The sequence below is a fragment of the Lutra lutra genome, chromosome 1 (genome assembly GCF_902655055.1).
Source record: "Lutra lutra chromosome 1, mLutLut1.2, whole genome shotgun sequence".
NCBI classification, from domain to species: Eukaryota; Metazoa; Chordata; class Mammalia; order Carnivora; family Mustelidae; genus Lutra; species Lutra lutra.
The window spans coordinates 8380054-8399196 of NC_062278.1; the positions used below are offsets into that span (position 1 = coordinate 8380054).

The 19143-nt window shown below is 44.0% G+C and overlaps 1 protein-coding gene across 5 annotated transcripts in view; it reads left to right on the top strand.

Moving 5' to 3' along the window:
• Positions 1 to 19143, top strand: part of HLCS (holocarboxylase synthetase) — a 219828-nt gene that overhangs the window by 78249 nt on the left and 122436 nt on the right. The gene's annotated exons all lie outside the window — the stretch shown is intronic.

Below are 19143 nucleotides of genomic sequence, written 5' to 3' on the forward strand. Positions count from 1 at the left end.
GCGAGGGGGGGGGGTAGAGGCTGAGCTGTGGGGTCAAACATTTGTTTTAGTAAAAATGTGTTAGGTGATCAAGCAGATCTTTTTCCCTCGCCCTGTTCTGCATACCTCTGCCCCATTCCCATTTCTCCCCTGACATGGCTTTGTGACTCACTTAGAAAAATTTCTGTTTTCCTTTCACATAAAAACACTTACCTGCTTTGGAGGTGAGGGCTGATTTGCTTTCATCTGCCCCTTTAAAATCTTTTACACACCTACCATGTGTCCAAACACACTCGGAGCTCTGAAATGCCCTTGTTCCTGCTTTCTGTTTTGGAGAGAAGCGTGTTCTGTTTCTGCATGAGGGGCATTCCGTCACCCTGAGACCCAGACACCGCATTTTTTCTGCATTGCACAAGGGGTCATTCATCATTTTCATTTTTCGTTTGGCTCTCCCACAAGAGTATTCAAATTAGTGAGAAGGAAAATGAAGTCATTGCCTGGCAGAGAAGCATTTTTTCGGGATGTGGGAAGGGTAGGGGAGACAAAGAGGAGAGTAAGGGATTATCATGAGGTCTGTCCCTACCTCTTTTTCTAGCCTTTGGTTCCGGAGGTCACCTGGATGCTGCTGTGGTTTTCACAGGTTAAAATTGGCTCATGTTTGTGTACAGAAGTTACCCAAAAATGGAACTACATGGTGGGACGGCAGTGTCAGTCACCTTGGAAGCTTAGGCTGTAATATTATCTGTGTCGTTCCCACACACCAGCTGTGTGATGTTGGGTGAACCCGCCGAATTCTCTGGATCTGTTTCCTTATCTGTAAAACGAGAGGGTTATACTAGATCTGTGGCTTAATCTTATGTATATCTATATTGAGCAGTAAAGCCCGTTTTTACATGAACTACCCGCCTGTACAGATGGGGCTGGGGAGCCTTCTAGAGCCCACGTCTCTTAGGGCACGGGTGTGGGGATCACTAGCCAAGAAAGTACCCAAGTTCCTGTCACCTGGACACTCGGGCCCAGCTGATGGGGACAGTTAAATCTTAGTGGCAGGCTGACTGGTTGGCTGGACTTCCTTTCCTTCCTTCTTTATTTTTTTTAAAAAAATTTATTTTTTTTTTTAAAGAAGGAGATGTATGTATGCCAGAGGGATGAAACTTTATTTTATTTATTTATTTATTTATTTATTTGAGAAAGACTGAGAGAGAGAGAGAGAGAGTATGAGAAGGGGGAGGGTGAGAGGGAGAAGCAGGCTCTCCGCTGAGCAGGGAGCCCGACTGGGGACTCGATTCGGGGACTCCAGGATCATGACCTAAGCCGAAGGCAGTCACCCAACCAACTGAGCCACCCAAGTGCTCTTAAACTTTAATTTCAAGTAATTAATTTATTTAAAAAGATTTTATTTATGTATTTAGAGAGAGGGAGTGCGAGCGGGGTAGAGACAGGGAGAGAGAATCTCAAGCAGGGTCTGTGCTGAGCGTGGAGCCTGACGCGGGCCCGATCCCAGGACCCCGAGATCATGACCTGAGCCAAAATCAAGAGTCAGATGTTTTACCCACAGCCACCCAGCACCTCTGGACTGTTTCTTTTTATACCCTGCCTTGTTCCAAGAAGATCTAAGGCAATGGGGATTTTAGTTTATCTGCTACGAGATAAGGTCTTTCTCCTCCTGTAGGTACAACTGTATGACGAAGGGATTATACGGTGTTTCTTCGGTTGTTATTATATGTCACGTCAATGTTATATGCGTATCGTTCGTAAAACTCAGCACCATTCAGTGTCCCGACTTCCCCAGACTGACAATGAGGACTGAGTGACCGTGGCCCTCTCTGGAGCCCAGGGAAACCTGGGGGGGGTGTCCCCTGGCCCGTGAAGCTGAGTGGCTGTTGTCTCGGGGTGATTATCCACTGCTTCTTCAGATGTATCCGGTTACAGATGAGTGATGTCTGAGGGGGCCTCTCCGCTGGACTAGCTTGGGTCTCAGATGCCCAGGCTCCAAGAGGGGATCTCAGCTTTGGTGGAGAATGCCCTTCAGTTCCTGAACCCCTTAGCAGTGCTCTGAGAGGGGAGGGGAGTGGTGAGGGGCAGTGGTGGGAATGGGGTGGGGGAGGTGGGGCTGGGGCATAGTTGTCTTCTATGAAGTATTTGTCAACATTTCAGATTTTGAGCTTTCATTGGAGCTCGCTCGGCTCATGAACACAGCCTAGAACCGGCCCTGGAGTCGGGGTGCGGGTTGTATGTATTTGAACGATGGTGCGGAGTTTGAGGGGCTTTCATCCTGCTTTCCTGGAGATTTTCTTTGGGCCCCTTCAGTATCCTCCTGACTTCTGAAGATACCCTATGGCACCTGCTCTTTTCTAAACGTCACCAAAATGAAATGTAATTGGATTTTTAACACTCCGCTCTTACCCATGAAGGTAGTGCGGGACACTTGCCTCTTGCCTGTCAGGATTGTGGATCTCTGATGTGAACCTCCGCTTACAGAGGATTGTTTCTGCTTTTGTTTAGAAGCTCAGTTAAAAGGCTTTCTGTAGCTTTCAGCTTAGGTGGCGTTCCTTTCGGTTCCCTTCCCTTCTTTTGTTGTAAAGTGTGGTGCCTCCCAACTGTTGAAGGTCCTCGGAGGCCCTTCTTGGGGCTCTGCTGTGGGCCAGTAGAGGTAGAGGCCATGGTTAAGATGGGGGGCAGTTTTACTTTTTTGCTGTGGCACCTGGAAAACTGTCATGAAACAGACCAGATTTGTTCAGCACAATGTGGTCATAGTTGGGATAGGATGAAGGGTTTGACCTCTTATAAACCTGAAATCAGACCAACGGTGTATACCAAAACTCTCGTGATCTCTCAGATCAGTGGGGGAGGGGGTACCCGAAAGGCCAGTGCACTGTCACCCTCTGCTGCCTCAATGCCCTCTGCACTGTTTCAGATGTGTCCTGAGTCCTGGACGGTGAGCAACTTTCTGGCCCTTGTTCAATTTACAAATACTCATTGAGCTGTTAGACCTTCCGGCAGCTCATTCCAGCATCTCAGGGTGAGTGCTGTCTCCTGGGATGGGTCCTTCAAAACCCATCCCATTCCAAAAAAGGAAATCTGACTGTGGATCCAAGAAGAGAAAATGTATTTAGCTTTCTCCCGAATGATACGTAAAGGATCTGTTAATTAGTTCAGAGTTTAAAATATTTGATGATTGTTACTGGGTCCGTTAATCCCCATATCACCTTTTCTCTAAGCATCTCCAGTAGTGAACATTCAGTTCCATCGCCGTGTTGGAGATGGAAACTTTAGGTCTGCAGGACCAAGAGCCTTGACAATAAAGCCAGGCAAGGTACATAAAACTAATTATTTTTTCTGAAACTATTTCTTGGCTATAAAAAGAATTCTTGGCCATTATAGGAAACTAGACAACATAGTAATTTCTGCTAAGGAAATGAAAATCATCTATAACCCCACCACCTATAAATAATCATATTAATCTTTTGGTATATTTTCTTCTAGTCTGTTTTTCTCCTACACGATGTATGTGAGACTGTGATTATGTTGTTTATGAAATGATCACTTCCCAGGCAATCAGACCATCTGCTACAAACATGGCTTTCGTCCTGTAGACGTAGTTTGAACGTGATTTACTTCGGCGACCTCCAGCGAATGTTCTTCTGTCATTCCCAGTGTTTTTCTATTCCAAATAACAAGCATATTTCTTTTTTAAGCAGCGGTTCTGTATAATTCTTTAGTGACCCCATTATAATATTTCTTTTCCAAAAGATAATTGGAAAATCATAGTACAAAAGCAGACGTTGATAGAAGTTGAACAGGATGAGGCTAATAATACTTGTTGTTTATAATGTTTCATACTATTTCATCACGATGGAACAATAATTTCCCATTAGCTCATCTTCCGTCCACAGCGATGTTGTGCCTTCACAACGGCTCACATTAACTTGGCATGTGCTGTGTGGCAGGTACTGGGTCTTATGCGCATTTTTCCCATTCACTTTACCAGGACCCTAGGAGATAGGTACCATTATAGTTCCCATTTTAAGAAACGAGGGAGCAATTGGCTTAGAGGGTTGAAATGTCTTGGCTAGGGCCACATGATGAGTTAAATGGTAGAACCAGCATTTAAAAGGTTTATTAGAGAGCCTAAATTCTTAGCCCCTAATACTATACCACTACAGGTGGTTTGCTGAAATGCTAGCACACCATATCCTCCACCCTTCCAGCATCTCTGTAAATGCTAATCCTGTTGCAAAAGGAAATCAGGTTAGCTGACATATCTAATTCTTGGTGAGTTTCTTAAGTTTGTTAGGAGATTTTTTGTGGAAAGGGATACAGTAGGAGTCATAAGTTGAAGTTCTCAGGTCTTGAGCTTACTAGTGGGACGTCTTACTTAACTTGTTTGTTCTTCCGTACCATTATCTGTAAAACACGGACAGTAATACCTGTATTATTGGGCTGTGATCCGGGTTAAATACAAGAGTATATGTTAAAGTCCCAGTTTAGTTTCTGGTACTCAAGCAGTCCTAAGTACTCTGTAGTAGTAATTTCCTTATTTCCTTGAATTTCAGCAGGGATAGGACATCTCTGGTTAGTACAGTTTCCTTTGAAAATTACAATGGCATGTTTCTTTTAACTTATCGAGCTTATAGTAACCCTTCAAAGATCGGCCATAGGAATTTAATTAGACCTTCTTCATGTTCTCCAGTTCTGTGAACTTGAAAATAGAATAATAATAATTACCCAGTTTGAAGAAGAGAGGAAAAGACAAAAAAAAAAAAAAAAAAAAGCCTCAGGAACCTAATCTAATCTAAAAATAGCCAATGTATAGTAATTGGCATCCCATGAGAAGAGAGACAGAATGAGACAGAAAGAAATATTTGAGCAAACAATGGCCAAATGATCTCCCAAATTGGTAAAAGACACGAATTGGCAAGCTCAATATGTTAGCAAACTCCGAGCAGGATAAATCTGGCGAAAATATACCTAGGCACATCAGAGTCAAACTGGTGAAGACAAAGATAACGGGAAAAAACTGAGAGCAGCCTGAGGAAAACATCACTTTACGTGCAGAGGAACGATGAGTTGAATGTGCACGATTCTCATCAGAAATCATGGAAGCCTGAAGAAAGTGGAACGGTATTTTTAAAGGGCTCAAAGAAAAACCCTATCAACCTGGAAATTCTACACCCAGCAAAAACAGGCTTCACCAACAAAGGCAAAATACATCCCCAGATAAGTGAACACCAAGACGATTTGTTATAGTGCAGATCTGCTGGGTAGAATGCCAATGGGAGTTCCAGAAGGCAAGGGGAAATATACTGGAGGGAAACTTGGATCCTTCGAGAAGGAGCAAAATGGCAGATGTCCAAGTAAAGTTGAAATACTTTCCTCCACTTAATTTCTTTAAAACACATATGACTGTTGGGGTGCCTGGGTGGCTCAGGAGGTGAAGCCTCTGCCTTCAGCTCAGGTCATGATCTCAAGGTCCTGGGATCGAGCCCCGCATTGGGCTCTCTGCTCAGCGGCTTGTATGCTTGCAGCTCTGACCTTCACCCTGCTCATGCTCTCTCTCCCTCTTGCTCTCATTTTCTCAAATAATTAAGTAAAATCTTTAAATACATACAACACACGACTTTATTTTTTAAATTTTTATTTATTTATCTATCAAAGATTTTACTTGTCAGAGAAAGAATATGCACCAGCGGGGGAGCAGCAGGCAGAGGGAGAAGCAGACTCCCTGCTGAGCAGGAAGCCCTATGCGGGACTGGAACTCAGGACCCTGGGATCATGACCTGAGCCAAAGGCAGGCACTTAACCAACTGAGCCACCCAGGCGTGCCATATATGACTGTTCAAAGCAAAAATTATAACTTCGTCCTGCGTATTCTTGTGCATGCTGATAGTCGTGCGTGTGACAACTAGGACATAAACAATAAAGGACACTAGAAAGGGGCTAAATGGAACTATATGTGGTGGCAGTATTTCTACATCTGATGCAAAATGGTGTAAACTTGGTAGGTGTGTAAATTAAGCATTTATATTGTAATCCCTGGAGTAACCACTAAAAATATAAGACAAAGGGGCAGCTGGGTAGCTCATTCAGTGAAGGGTCAGGTCATGATCTCAGGGTCATGAGATCAAGTCCCACATCAGGCTCCGGGTTCAACAGGGAGTCTGCCTGAGATCTTTTCTTTCTCTCTCCCTCTGCCCCTCCTCTTTCTCTCTTTAAATAAATTAATTAAAAGAAATCTTTAAAAACATAAGGCAAAGAGGTGTAGCTAAAAAGCCAATAGGTAAATTAAAGTATCCAAATAATCCAAAAGAAGGCAACAACAAAAAAAAGGAATATTGGAATGAAAAATAGAAGGAAAAGCCAAAAATGAACAAAGTCATTTTTCTAATTCAGCGAAGTGCTAATCGACTAAGCACTGTGGTTAAAAGTCAGAGTGTCAGAATGGATTTAAAAAAAAAAAAAAACAAGACCTGATTATATCTTGTCTTTAAGACACACTTATTTATAAAGACATAAAGAGGTTAAAAGCAAAAGGATGAAAAAAGATACATGCAAACAGCAAGTTTAAGAAGGCTGGAGTGACTTTATTAACATCCAGTATAACAGACTTCAGGACAAAGAAGTAGGAGAGATAAAGAGGGGGATTTTGTAATGATAAAAGGGTCAATTCATTGAGAAGATGTAACAGTCATAGACGTGTATTTACCTGATAACAGAGCTTCAAAAAAATGACAGAATTAAAGAGATTTTAATACCACTTTCTTAACAGGTGGTAGAACAAATAGTGAAAAGCATAAAAGATCTGAATAACACTTTCAACTCTCATTACCTAATTGGTGTTTATAGAACATGACATCCACTGAAAGCACGTTTTCTTCAAGTGCACATGGTATATTCACGAAGGTAGATTATATGCTGGGCCATGAAATAAGTCTCCATAAAAATAAAGTGATTGAACTCACATAGAGCAAGTACTTTCTCGTCCACAATGGAATCAAATGAGAAGTTAGTACAAAAATGTATCTAGGAAAATCACAAATATTTTAAAATTAAACAGCACACATCTAAATCTATGGGGCAAGGAAGAAATCACAATAGAAATTAGAAACTTTTTTGATGTTAAGGAATATCTAAATAAATTGAGATTCCATGATTTTGGAAGAGAAGACTCAGTATTAAGATGCCAGTTTGCTTTAAATTGATTTATGGATTCAATATATGTTTAATGAAAATCGCAGGAGGCGTTTCAGTAGAAATGTATAAGCTGATGCCAAAATTTGCATATAATTTACATAAAATATGCAAGAACACTATAATGGAGAAAGTAATTTTGAGTAGGAACAAAGTTGGAGAAATCCTATTCTCTGACTCTAAGACTTAACTGTAAAATTGTAGTAATCGAAGTACGTGGTATTGGCATTAACAAGAAATAGATCAATAGAATAGATTATTTCAGAAATAGACCTGCCCTTAATTGGCCATTGATTTTTGACATAGTTGTCAAAGCAATCCAGTAGAGGAAGGAAAGTCTTTCAAGAAATGATGCCGACTGGGGTGCCTGGGTGGCTCAGTTGGTGAAGCATCAGTTTTCAGCTCAGGTCATGATCTCGGGGTCCTGGGATGGAGCCCCCACCAACCCCTTCCTGTTGGGCTCCCTGTCCAGTCCGGGGTCTGTTTTTCCCTCTCCCTCTGCCTCTTCCCTCTGCTTGTGCTCTCTTGTTCTTTCCCTGTCAAATAAATAAATAAAATCTTCAAAAAAAAAAAAAAAAAAAAAAAGAAAAGAAAAAGGAAATGGTGCTAGCATAACCAAAAACACAGTCCATAGGAAAATAAGTAAATTTTAACCCGAACCTCACCTCACACACTGAAATTGATTTGAGATCCATCACAGACCTTAAACCAAGAGCTAAAATTATAATACTTCTAAAGGAAAAGAGAATATCTTCATAACTTAGTGGTAGGCAGAGATTTCATAAACTGGTTACAGAAAGCAGTAGCCATAAAAGAAAAAAAATTGACAGTGAGACTTTATAAAAATGAAAATGCTATGGTCTTCGAAAAGCTAGTGATAAAACAAGTAGATAAGCCACATGCTGGGAGATGTTTGCACAAACACACATTTGACAAAAACCTGGTATCTCTGATACATAAAGAACGCCTACAACTCAATAGTCAGACGACAGCTCAGTTAAAACATTTGAACAACACGTGACCCAATAGGAGTGCCAGCAGCCAAGTAAGCACAGGAAGATCCTTAACAATTTCTGTCTTCAGGAAAATGCAAATTAAAGCCAGAATGAGATACACATCACTACTGGCCTACCATACCTATCAGATTAGCTAAAAATAGAAAAGACTGTTCACACCAAATACTGGTAAGGATGCAGAACAACCACAATTCTTAAACATCATATTGTTTTTGGGAATTTAAAGTGATGCACCCACTTAGGAGAAACGATGTGACAGTTTTTTAGAAAAGTAAACATGGACTTCATTCCTGACCCAACAGCCCTACACCGTCCAAAAATATATGTCTATACAACGACTTGTATGTCATTGTTGATAGCAGCTTGATTTTTATTAGCCCAAACCTGGAAACAACCCAAATGTCCATCAAACATGAATGGATACATTGTAGCATATTCATACACGAATATCACTCTGCAAACAAAAAGGATGGACAGTTGATACATGCATCAGCTTGTGGGACTCTCAAGAAACTTTATGTACAAACAAGCCTTCCGCCAACTAGTACCTTGTGTTTTACTCCATTTCGTGTCATCCTAGAGCAGGCAGATCCAGTCTGCGGTGGGAGGAGATCCAGAAGAGGGCTTGTCTCTAGGGGATCAGGGTGGAGATCAACCAAGAAGGACAGGAGGAACCTTTGAGTGATGGTACTGCTTCTCGTTTCCATAGAGCTTTTAGTAACGGGCTGTATACATTTGTCAAAACCCAGCAGAGATCTCGGGGCACCTGGGTGGCGTCTGTCTGTTAAACATCCGACTCTTGGTTTCGGCTCAGTTCGTGATCTCAGGGTCATGAGATCGAGCCCTGTGTTGGATTCTATGCTCAGTGGGGAGTCTTTTTCAGACTCTCTCGCTCTCCCTCTTCTTCCCACCTTCCACCCCTCACTTCCTGATGCTCTCTCTCTTTCTCTAAAATAAGTAAATAAAATTTTAAAACCAACCAACCAACCAACCAACCAGCAGATCTTACAATATCACTGCAGGTAAGTTTTACATATGAACTAAAATATTGAATTCTAGTTAAATGCAGGCTTAAGTCTTAAGAGGGGGCTGTCTGAAAGTGATGTTGAAATTCAAAAAGCAGTTAAGTAGACACCTAGTCTAGTTGATAGATATGTACGAAGGCAAGTATAACAGAGTATTAATAGTAGACTGTCGCTGGGTGGTACGTGGATGTTCGCTCCAAAATTTGCCTTTGCCGTAACGTGTCCTTATTTTTTGTAATAAGCGACTCACCATGGAAGAATTGTAAAAGTAGTCACGCTAGTATACTCAAAATGAATTTGTGAAAATTGCAATTGTGTAAACGCTTGGTTATAGACGACAGCCGCATCGTAAAAGGAAATGCGTGTCGTTTCCCGCATTCCTTGCCGTCCTTCATTTACTTAAATCGTGCACAACTCCCCCCCCCCCTTCCTTGAACAAAATCGCTCAAGGTAGATGAAAAGTATGAAGTTAACACTGAAGTGTTCCTTTTGGTGACTTGCCGGATTATTTACTCCTTAGGTATTGGGTATTCTGAGTACTAAAATTTTTTTTTTTTTAAAGATTTTATTTATTTGACAGAGAGAGATCAGAAGTAGGCAGAGAGGCAGGCAGAGAGAGAGGAGGAAGCAGGCTCCCTGAGGAGCAGAGAGCCCGATGCGGGGCTCGATCCCAGGACCCTGCGATCATGACCTGAGCTGAAGGCAGAGGCTTTAACCCACTGAGCCACCCAGGCGCCCCTGAGTACTAAAATTTAAAACAAAAATCGCAGTCTGTATTCTCGTTTTCTGAAATCCCAGTGGCCTAATTTCTCTTTATTTATGCCCCTCGTGAAAATATTTTAAAAATCTAAATTTGTCTGCACATAAAGTTTTCATTTCTCACACCTCGTATCGTCCAGCCTGCTGTCATGGCCTTTACAAGTGTGTGCCGCGGGGGGGGGCTCCCTGCCGGGCACACGGCGGGTCTCAGGGTTGCCGTAAAGCTCTCAGCCTCGTGTTAAAAAAGAGAAGATCTAATTAGCAGCGTTCTCGTTATTTCAAATATTCTCATTAATGTATATTCTGAGGTAATTTTACTCCACAGTTGCTCAAAAGAGCCTCTCCAAGGCTCTTGCCGGAGGCGGGCGAGGGGGGCAGGTGCCCAATTCCCTTCTTCCTCAGATGCTGTTTTCCAGACCCTCCTGCCAACGTCCTTTCAGGCAGTCATGGCGGTCCTGGGAGGAGGTGGCCTTCTTCTCGGAGTGTTTGGATTTTAGTGTTGGATATCTCTAGCTCAAAATGTTATTGGGAATTTTTCTCGTAACTAGTCTTTAAGATATTTAAGATAATAATTTATTAAATCTTATCTTATTATTAAAAATAAGATAATTTTAAGATATTTTAAGATAATGGGGGCTGGGGGTGACTTAGACGGTGAAGCGTCCGACTCTTGATTTTGGCTCAGGTCATGATCTCAGGGTTGTGGGTTCGAGCCCCGAGTCAGGCTCTGCGGTCAAGTTGCAGATTTTCTCTCTGCCTCTCACCCGCCTTGCACTCGAGCGTGCTCTCTCTCTCTTTCAAATAAATCTTTAAAAAAATGTCTTTTTCCTTATGCGATGTTTTGTTGTGAAGCAAACCCCCTCGCCCCCATCCTTACGATTTTAAGGAACACTTTCAGCTCTGATTCCTTAACAGTGACCTCTGGGAGGAGACTGAGAGGAAAACCCTTTTTATCTCCAAATCGAGCAGCTTTGCCAATGGCTGAATTAATGACGACCCAGGTACTAATGCTGCTGCTTTCTCCTTGATAGTTTAGTTTTTACATTATTCGTGAACTATTTTCTGGGAAGATATTTTAGGAAATGGGAAGGCGCAGTGTGCTTATTTGGGTGGAGATCCCAGTGAGTAGTAGCTAATAAAGGTAATAAGCGAATGGCTAATACCATTAGCAGAGAGGGACTGTTTGCTGAGACTCTGTACAAGGCCCACAGATAAGAACGTTCTGAAATTTCTCTTTTATCCCCTTCTCTGCTCCTCTGTGGTGTTCAGAGTACATCCAAGGGGACACGGTGGTCAGATGGAGCTTGTGTCCGGGTTGGTGGCGGCCAGACACTGTGTTGCTCACAAATGAAGCAGCCAGATCCCACCACGGTCAGTCCTTCAGGATCAGTCTCTGAAGTCCCATAAAGGAACGGCACGTGCTTTGGTGTGGAATTAATTTGGAAATCGCGGCAAGCAGCTTTCAGTCTTCCGAGTCCTTGCCGTTTGGGGTTGCCATAGGTAACTGGGGTCAAAGCTTTTATTTTGAAGGTGGGTCTCTGCTACTCCTACCCCTGCTTTAGTCCTCCAGAAATCAGGCTCCCTAATCGTTCATAAAGTCCTTCTGAGGGATGACCCCTCTTTTTTTAACAATAGGGGCCTTGGATTTGATGTACTCCTTGAAGGGAGCACCAAAGTTCTCAGCCTGTGAAACTCCACCGACATAAACACGAGATTAAGGATGTCAGCAAATTCAGAGTGAAGGATTAACAAAATCAGGCTGTGGTATCAGAAAAGACTTTCTTATGGGGCGGCTGGTTTAATAGGAATAAGTTCATCTGGTAAAGAACAAAAATCACCCAAGGTAGTTTTTCTCTGAGTAGCATGAAACTTCTTCAGCGTGGCATCTCGTTCTCCCAGTGGTTTTTGTGTGTGTGTGTGTGTTTTTTCTTTTTAATGGCAAGGGGGGTTGTAAAAACGCAAAATGCAGTTTACATAGGTAATCTGTAGAAAAGAAATGGGATTTGGAAATCAAAATCCCTTTTCTGGCACGTCAGGAGATAGCTGGAAGGAACTCGTCTACACCTAAACCTCTCCCCCCTAAAAAATGGACTCAGAGCATTAAAAAAAAAAAAAAAAAAGTTGTAATTTTGCCCTTCAACATTCCAGCCAAAGCATGAATCCAAGGAGTCAGAGCCCAGACACAGTCTCTCCATTTTTCATGGGAAGAAAATTGCTGCTTGCAGGGAGGAGGGGCCGCCCTAAACCTTTCCGTGTCTCCTCCCCAGCTCCTGGCGAAGCCCGGGGCCGCTTCCAGGGTCTGGTGACCCCAGACAGGCAGGACCACACTCCATCGAGGCAAAGTGCTCTGCTTGTGCTGGGCACTCCTTTCAGGGGTATGGGTGACAGGCAAGCAATCTTTTCATGATGCTTTTCTCCATTACAGTTGTTATTTGGTTGTCATTTCCTTTCTACTTTGTGGAAAGATGTATTTGCTAGAGTTATGTTGAGATCAAAATATAAGCTCAGTGGGGAATGCAGAGGAACGGTGTCATCGGCACTGAAAATTGTAAAATTGTGTAGATCGTTTTCATTTTTCCAATGATCTCTGTTACACACGGATGTATGTTGCTTTCGTAAAATTAAACATTGCAACTAAGGTTAAAATTCACCACAATCCTGTTTCTCCCATTTTTCTCCCGGGCACTTCCCATCCCTCATTCCCACCACTGTGGGGAGGTTGATCTGTCTTTTTCAAGGCTTTCCTATATCGGATTATATAAGAGGTGTCTGATGCTATGCTTCTATACTGAGATAAAAGTCTGAGTCGCTGTATAGCAGAGATATCCAACAATTTGGCTTTAAAGGAAAGGCATTTAGTTCTGCCTCATGCGAGAGTCCAGGATAAGTAGCCAAGGTCACTGGGCTGCCGCGTTCCTTGCAGTCATTCGGGGACCCAGGCTGACAGTGGCGCTGTGTCTTTTAACATGTGGCTTTCTAGGTCAGTCTGGTCATTGTCCGGCTGGTGGGAATGGCAGAAGGGTGGAAATAGAGGGCCAGAGATTTTCTCTTAAACAGGCCTCGAGTGGCACGCCCTGGCCATCCTTTGGCAAGAGCCTGGTCCGGGCCAGCTCGGCTGAAAGGAGATGCAGGGGGAGCTGGGAAGAAGGGGGAACAGATTTGGGTGCACGGCTCTCTGTCTTCCGGCTGCGATATTCCGATATTCCGTCAGGCATCTTGGAGACTCACTTGTTACAGTGTTTCCTTTTTGCTGCCGCGTGATATTCCACAGCAAGAACAGGCCACTTTTATGTCTAGGCATTTCTTCCGAAGGCATAGTTAGCTGATTTCTACCTTTTGCTCTTAGATTGGGTGTTGTGATGCCCACTGCATCACACTGTCGTTACGGACATGGGTGACTTTTCTCTCCCGTGGGAGCTGGTCATCAACGGTGTCTTAGTCTGGATAGCTTTTCTTAAACTGCCTCCCAAACCCAGTGCACACGCCAGTTTACACTTTGGCCCTCAGAATTTCAGAGAACCTGTTTCTGTACAGTGGCCTGTCGGCTGATGCTTGCATTTTAATTCTGACAAGGGAGGCTAACGGCACCCTCCCTGCCCCACAGCCTCCCCCCCCCAAAAGAAAAATGAAACACTAGGATGAAAGTTCTTTGGAGAAATATTTATTACAGAGTCGATTCGTTAGAACAGAACACTTTTTTTTTTTTTAAACTGCTCAACGTTTTTGGCTTTGTTTTATAGCCAGTGCCTAATACTCATTTATTTCTACTTAGTTACCCAATTTAGTAACGATTTAAAAATCTGTGGTTGAAGATGATAGTTCAAGATGAAACCGAATTATTTAAAGGAAATGAAAGTTACCTTTTGATTTAGAACCAGCTGCCTTTAGAGCAAGATTGCTTTTGAGGAATTTATGATCGAAGGAATGTGATCCCTGTGTTTCCGCTGTGGATTTGCTCCGATCATAACAGTCGTCTTAATTAAAGGAACTGCGCCTTTCATAGCCCGGAGCGGGAGACGCAGCGCCGGCGTAGCCGCTTAGGTCCGTCTGGTCAGCTGCACGGCTGTGAGCTTGAACTCGCACAGGTTTCTGGTAGACACACTTCCTTACACACCACCCTCACGGAAAGTGCAGTAACATAGCCGAAAATGGGCGTTTAATCAGAGAAGCGTGTTTACGGTCGCCTGCGTGTTTGTTGATGTCTTTATCTTGCTAGCGTGAATTTCTTAAATTTCATTTCGAAAGCAAAATTAATTTCTTCCAAGTGTCAGGTGACCGACGTGATTTCATTTTCAGCGATTCTGCTTTTCCCTTCCCCCGTCCCTTCCCGGCCCCCACCCCACTCCCCAGAAACGTCAGTACGTTATTACTCTGTGCTACTAACCAAACTAATTTTGTCCAGATTGAAAGGTTATAAAATCTGTGCAGTTCAGACTCACGAAAGTAAGATAGCACATGTGAATTCAAGAAGCTGTTGGTTATGAAGCTCTTTGCCTTTCTGAAAGGAAAGCAGTTTTAAGCTTCATTGAACAGATCTATGAAAGAGGTTGAGTATAATTTTACAATAGTTTTAGACTTTCATGACTGGAAATTAAATACAGCAGTTTTAGAGGTATATTTTACTTGAACTTTTACAAGCTCAGGCCATGTTTTTATTAAAAAATCGGACTCACACCTTATATAGAGCACAATACCAGATGTGAGATACGAGGGAAGTTCCTGGGGCCATCTGCTTACTGTGTATTAAAAACTTGTGTGGTAGCTGATGTCATATCAAGTGCGTATGAGAGGGAATAATTTTGAGTTATGAGACCACATCAGAATGCTGGTGACGGAATAGTCAGAACGTTCTATCCCATTTACTGCTCATTTGGAAAATCTGCGGTTGAAAGGATGGCCCTCTGCTTCCAGAACAGCGAGAGCAGAACACGGCGGGCCAAGACAGAGGAGATTCTGGGGTGCAGTGAGGGAGAAGTGGCAGTGGCAGGAGACAGCCAAGGAGGGCGAACGCTTTCAGTCCGTGTACTTTCCACGGGGCAGGCAGCAGAATTCGGATGTGTGCAGCTTGGCTTGTTTTTTTTTGTTTTTTGGTTTGTTTTTTTTTTTTAAAGCCCTTCCTGGTCTTTTTATCACCCTTTTCTGTCCTTGCTTCATCTTCAATTCCCCGTCTGTTCTTGGTGTCCACAGGAACAAAGCCTCCTTTCCAGGTTGGACTGGTACAAAAGCCCAGGGGTCTGCAGACGCGTGCCTTGGAGCAGTGGTCTTGCAGTGGCGCTTTCTGGGCTCGGTGTGAGTGGGGAGGTTCAGGTTTCAGACCCGCAGCCTCTGTGCAGACTCCTGCCTGAAACCCTTGCCTGCAGTGGGGCCTCAGGTGTGTTTTACCCCCACCCACGCACCCACCCACCCTTTTTGTTGTGGACGGAGGCTTGCCCCGGCTGCAGCAGCCTCTGGGGAGGCAAACACAAGTGCCATGTGAAATATTGAGGTGAGGGGCGCCTGGGTGGCTCCGTGGGTTAAGCCTCTGCCTTCGGCCCAAGTCATGATCTCATAGTCCTGGGATCGAGCCCCGCATTGGGCTCTCTGCTCAGTAGGGAGCCTGCTCCCCCTCACCCGCCCCGTCTGCCTCTCTGCCTACTTGTGATCTCTCTCTCTGTCAAATAAATAATAAAATCTTTAAAAAAAAAATATTGAGGTGAGACATTGAATGCCACCTCGGGTGGTTTCCAGCCCTTTAGACCCAGCGGAAGGAGAACCTAACCGGTCTGTCAGCTGACGTCATTCAAAGAGGTTCTTTGATGATAGACAAGGGTGTGATTTTTGGCAAATGCTTTGGAAGGAGTTTAAAGAGTGGAGTGACCTTGCTGCAATCCAATTTCCCCATACTGACCTATGTGAATAAGGTTTCCCAATGTTTAATCTACGAGAATGGAACGTAGGGATGGACTCGGGGTTGTTTCCTGTCTCATCAGCAGTAAGTAATCTCCAGCCGGGTGTGCAGTAAAGAAGAAGAACCCGTTCATTTCTTAACATATATATTTCCAGTGGATTCCAAGTTTTTATGTGTTATGTTTTTATCAAAATTTGAAGCGTTGATGTGTTGATCAATTCTGTGCTATTGCTAATTATAAACTATAAATCATCCTAGAATAAAAAAAATTTAATGTATAGGTCACAGAAGTAAAACAATTAAAAATGTCAGTTTTTGCATACATATCTTTATTGTAGACAAGTAAAGCAGGGAGGTTAAGACTTTCAAGCAGAAGATGATTTTATTAGGATGAGATTCTGGAGGGGAAATGGAATTTTGTTGATGGAGAAAAAGGAATAAAAATTTCTGACTGGCAAAATTTGTTCATGTACTATTTATTTATTTATATTTTATTCATTTATTTGATAGAGCAAGTGAGAGTGAGCACAAGCTGGGGTGGGAAGCAGCCGAGGAGAGGGAGAAGCAGGGAGCTTGATACAGGGCTGGATCTCAGGACCCTGAGACCATGACCTGAGCCAAAGGCAGACGCTTAACCAACTGAGCAACCCAGGCTCCCCTGTTCATGTACTTTTTAAATAGATGTGATGGTGGGAAACACAACACTTTGATTCCGTGGAATACATTTAAAAGAGTGATATAATAGTTCTGTTTAACATACCAGTTTCTGCCCTAAGCCAAAAATTCTATTCTTTGCATCTATCCAAGCTTCTACTGAAAACCTTTATATGTCAACTTAAAAATATATGAGACATAGTTTCTTGTAACTTTTTAGGGTGATACGCAAGCTGAAGATTTGAAGACCACTGCTTTGGGGCACACAGCAGCGCTCCCCAAGTTATCCTAGCAGTTCTTAACCCTGTGGTAGGGGGTTAACGTGCATTCTGTGGTCTTTAGCAGTAAAACTTCTCCAAGAAGAAATAATACAAAGAGAATACTGAATGAGTTTAGGTGGTGGTTTTATAGTGATTTTCAGTTCTCGTAACTTTGCTGAAAAAAAGTCTATATGATGTTCAGGGAGGCAGCAGTCTTTTTCTTTTCAGCCCTGGGGTCTGCCTATGACCCTGCCCGTGACCCTGCTACTCCTTTCAGTCTCACTAAAACACCTGCTATGTCCTGACACTGGACCTTTGAATGTGCTATTCCCACTGCCTAAACGTCTTCCCCACTATTTCCTATCTGATTTGTGCCCTCCCGGCAAGCTGGGTCCAAGGTCTGCTCTGGATGCCTCGTCCGTGTCCCTGGGTAGCGTCAGGAGAGCTCTCCTTCGACCCCCAGGTGTCTCCACATCCCACGGGCTCCCGTGGGCCGCCGCTCCCCGTGCTCGCCCAGGGGCAGGATCTGTGTTCTGTTTGTGCCGCATCAGGCCTGGGAGACGAATGAGCGCTCGTGTTGCAGTTGCGTGTACGTTTTTGGCCCGTGGGATGTGCGGAATTTGTAGCAGGTGTTGACTCAGGGGTGTGGCTTGGCTTGGCGGAAACAATTGTCCGGAGACCTTGGGGTTTCACTTCATCCATCATGAGTTGCTTTTGCTTTGGCGAGCCGCCTGGCCCTGCCTCTGCCTCCTACTGTCTGTCAAACCCGTACGTGATTGATGACAGGTTCTCCGATCCCCGTCTGGGTCCGCAAGCTGAGATTGGCGGTTCTGTAGGGCTCCCCGGCGGTGCCTGGGAGGCGGGAAGACCCAGAGACCAGGAGGGTGAGACACATGGATACTGAGCATTTCTGAGCTGGTAGGGCAGAATTGGAGATGTGAAAGGATATGGAAAATCTTGGAAACTTGTGTAAGCACACAAAAAAATGCTCGATTTCATTAGGCATCAGGGAACTGCGAATCAAAACGATGAGGAGATACCACCTCGTACCCTCCACCATAGCTATGGTAAGAGACACGCACAGTGACAGGTGTCGGTGAGGGTGCGGAGGAATTGGAACCCTCCTACACTGCTAATAGCAATGGAAAATGTGACAGTGGCTTTGCGAAACACACGGGTGGTTCCTCAAAATTTAAACATAGAGTTCCCGTATGACCCGGCATCTGGCTCCTAGGGATCTACCCAAGAGAAATGAAACATACATCCACATGAAAACCCATAGGTGGACATATAGAGCAACATTATTCAGAGTAGCCAATTGGCGGAAGCAATCCAAGGCCCATCAGTAGATGAATGCATTCGTGAAATGGGGTCCGTCCATGCAACAGAGTATGATTCAGCCATAAAAAGAAAGGAAGCCCTGATCGATCCCTGATACCGCATGGATGGACTTGAAAACATTATGCTGAAACATTATGCGGATGACTGTGCATTGTAGAATCCCATTTACATTAATGTCCAGAATAGATTAATCCTTACAGACAGAAAGAAGACTAGTAGTTGCCAGGGCTTGGCATTGGGGGATACAGGGACTGAATGCTAATGATGGGCGTGGGGTTATTTTGGGTTGGGGTAGTTGATAAAAATATTTTGGAATTATATAATGATGGTGGTTGTACAGCTTTTAGGATATGCTAAGAGCCACTGAATTGTGTACACACACACACACACACACACACCCCCCAACACTTAACGCAACTTATCAAGGTTATTTCCCACATACTGCGTTTGCCGCCTTCCGTTCCCCTCTCCTGCAGCCTTCCTCTAGGCCTGCTGCACTGTTGTTTTTTGGAGACCCCCGCCTCTGCCACCATCTGGGGACAGAGCTTTGTGTCTCTTCTGTGAGGTCCCCTCTTTCACGGATCCCAAGCCTCCTTTTTGGCTTACTTCCCAGTTTTGCGGGAGTCAGCAAGTCAAGAGACCTTTATTAAGTACTGTGCTGTCCTAAGGGGCTTTCCAGGGCCTCCCTCTTCCTCTTGGGCAGGTGAGACCCCCGGCCAGAGAAGGTCAGTGGATTCATCACTCACAAATGATCATGCCTCCCTCCCTCCTGCTCTCCTGCCTGTGGGCACAGAGTCAGTCCAGCTGGTGACGTGGATCTCGGTCAGCGCCGTCTCCAGACGGGGCCTCCCTGCTGGTCCAGTAGAACGCCGGGGTCATCTCCTCTCCCGCCAGCAATCACGCCTTCTCCCGAGTGGCCACCGTGGCTCTTGGTGGCAGCCGGTGCTGGCCTCTTGGGGCAGGAGTCCCAAGCCTTCTCTTCCCTTTTGTCTTCGACAGTGGTGGTTTTTTTTTAATGTTTTTATTTAAAT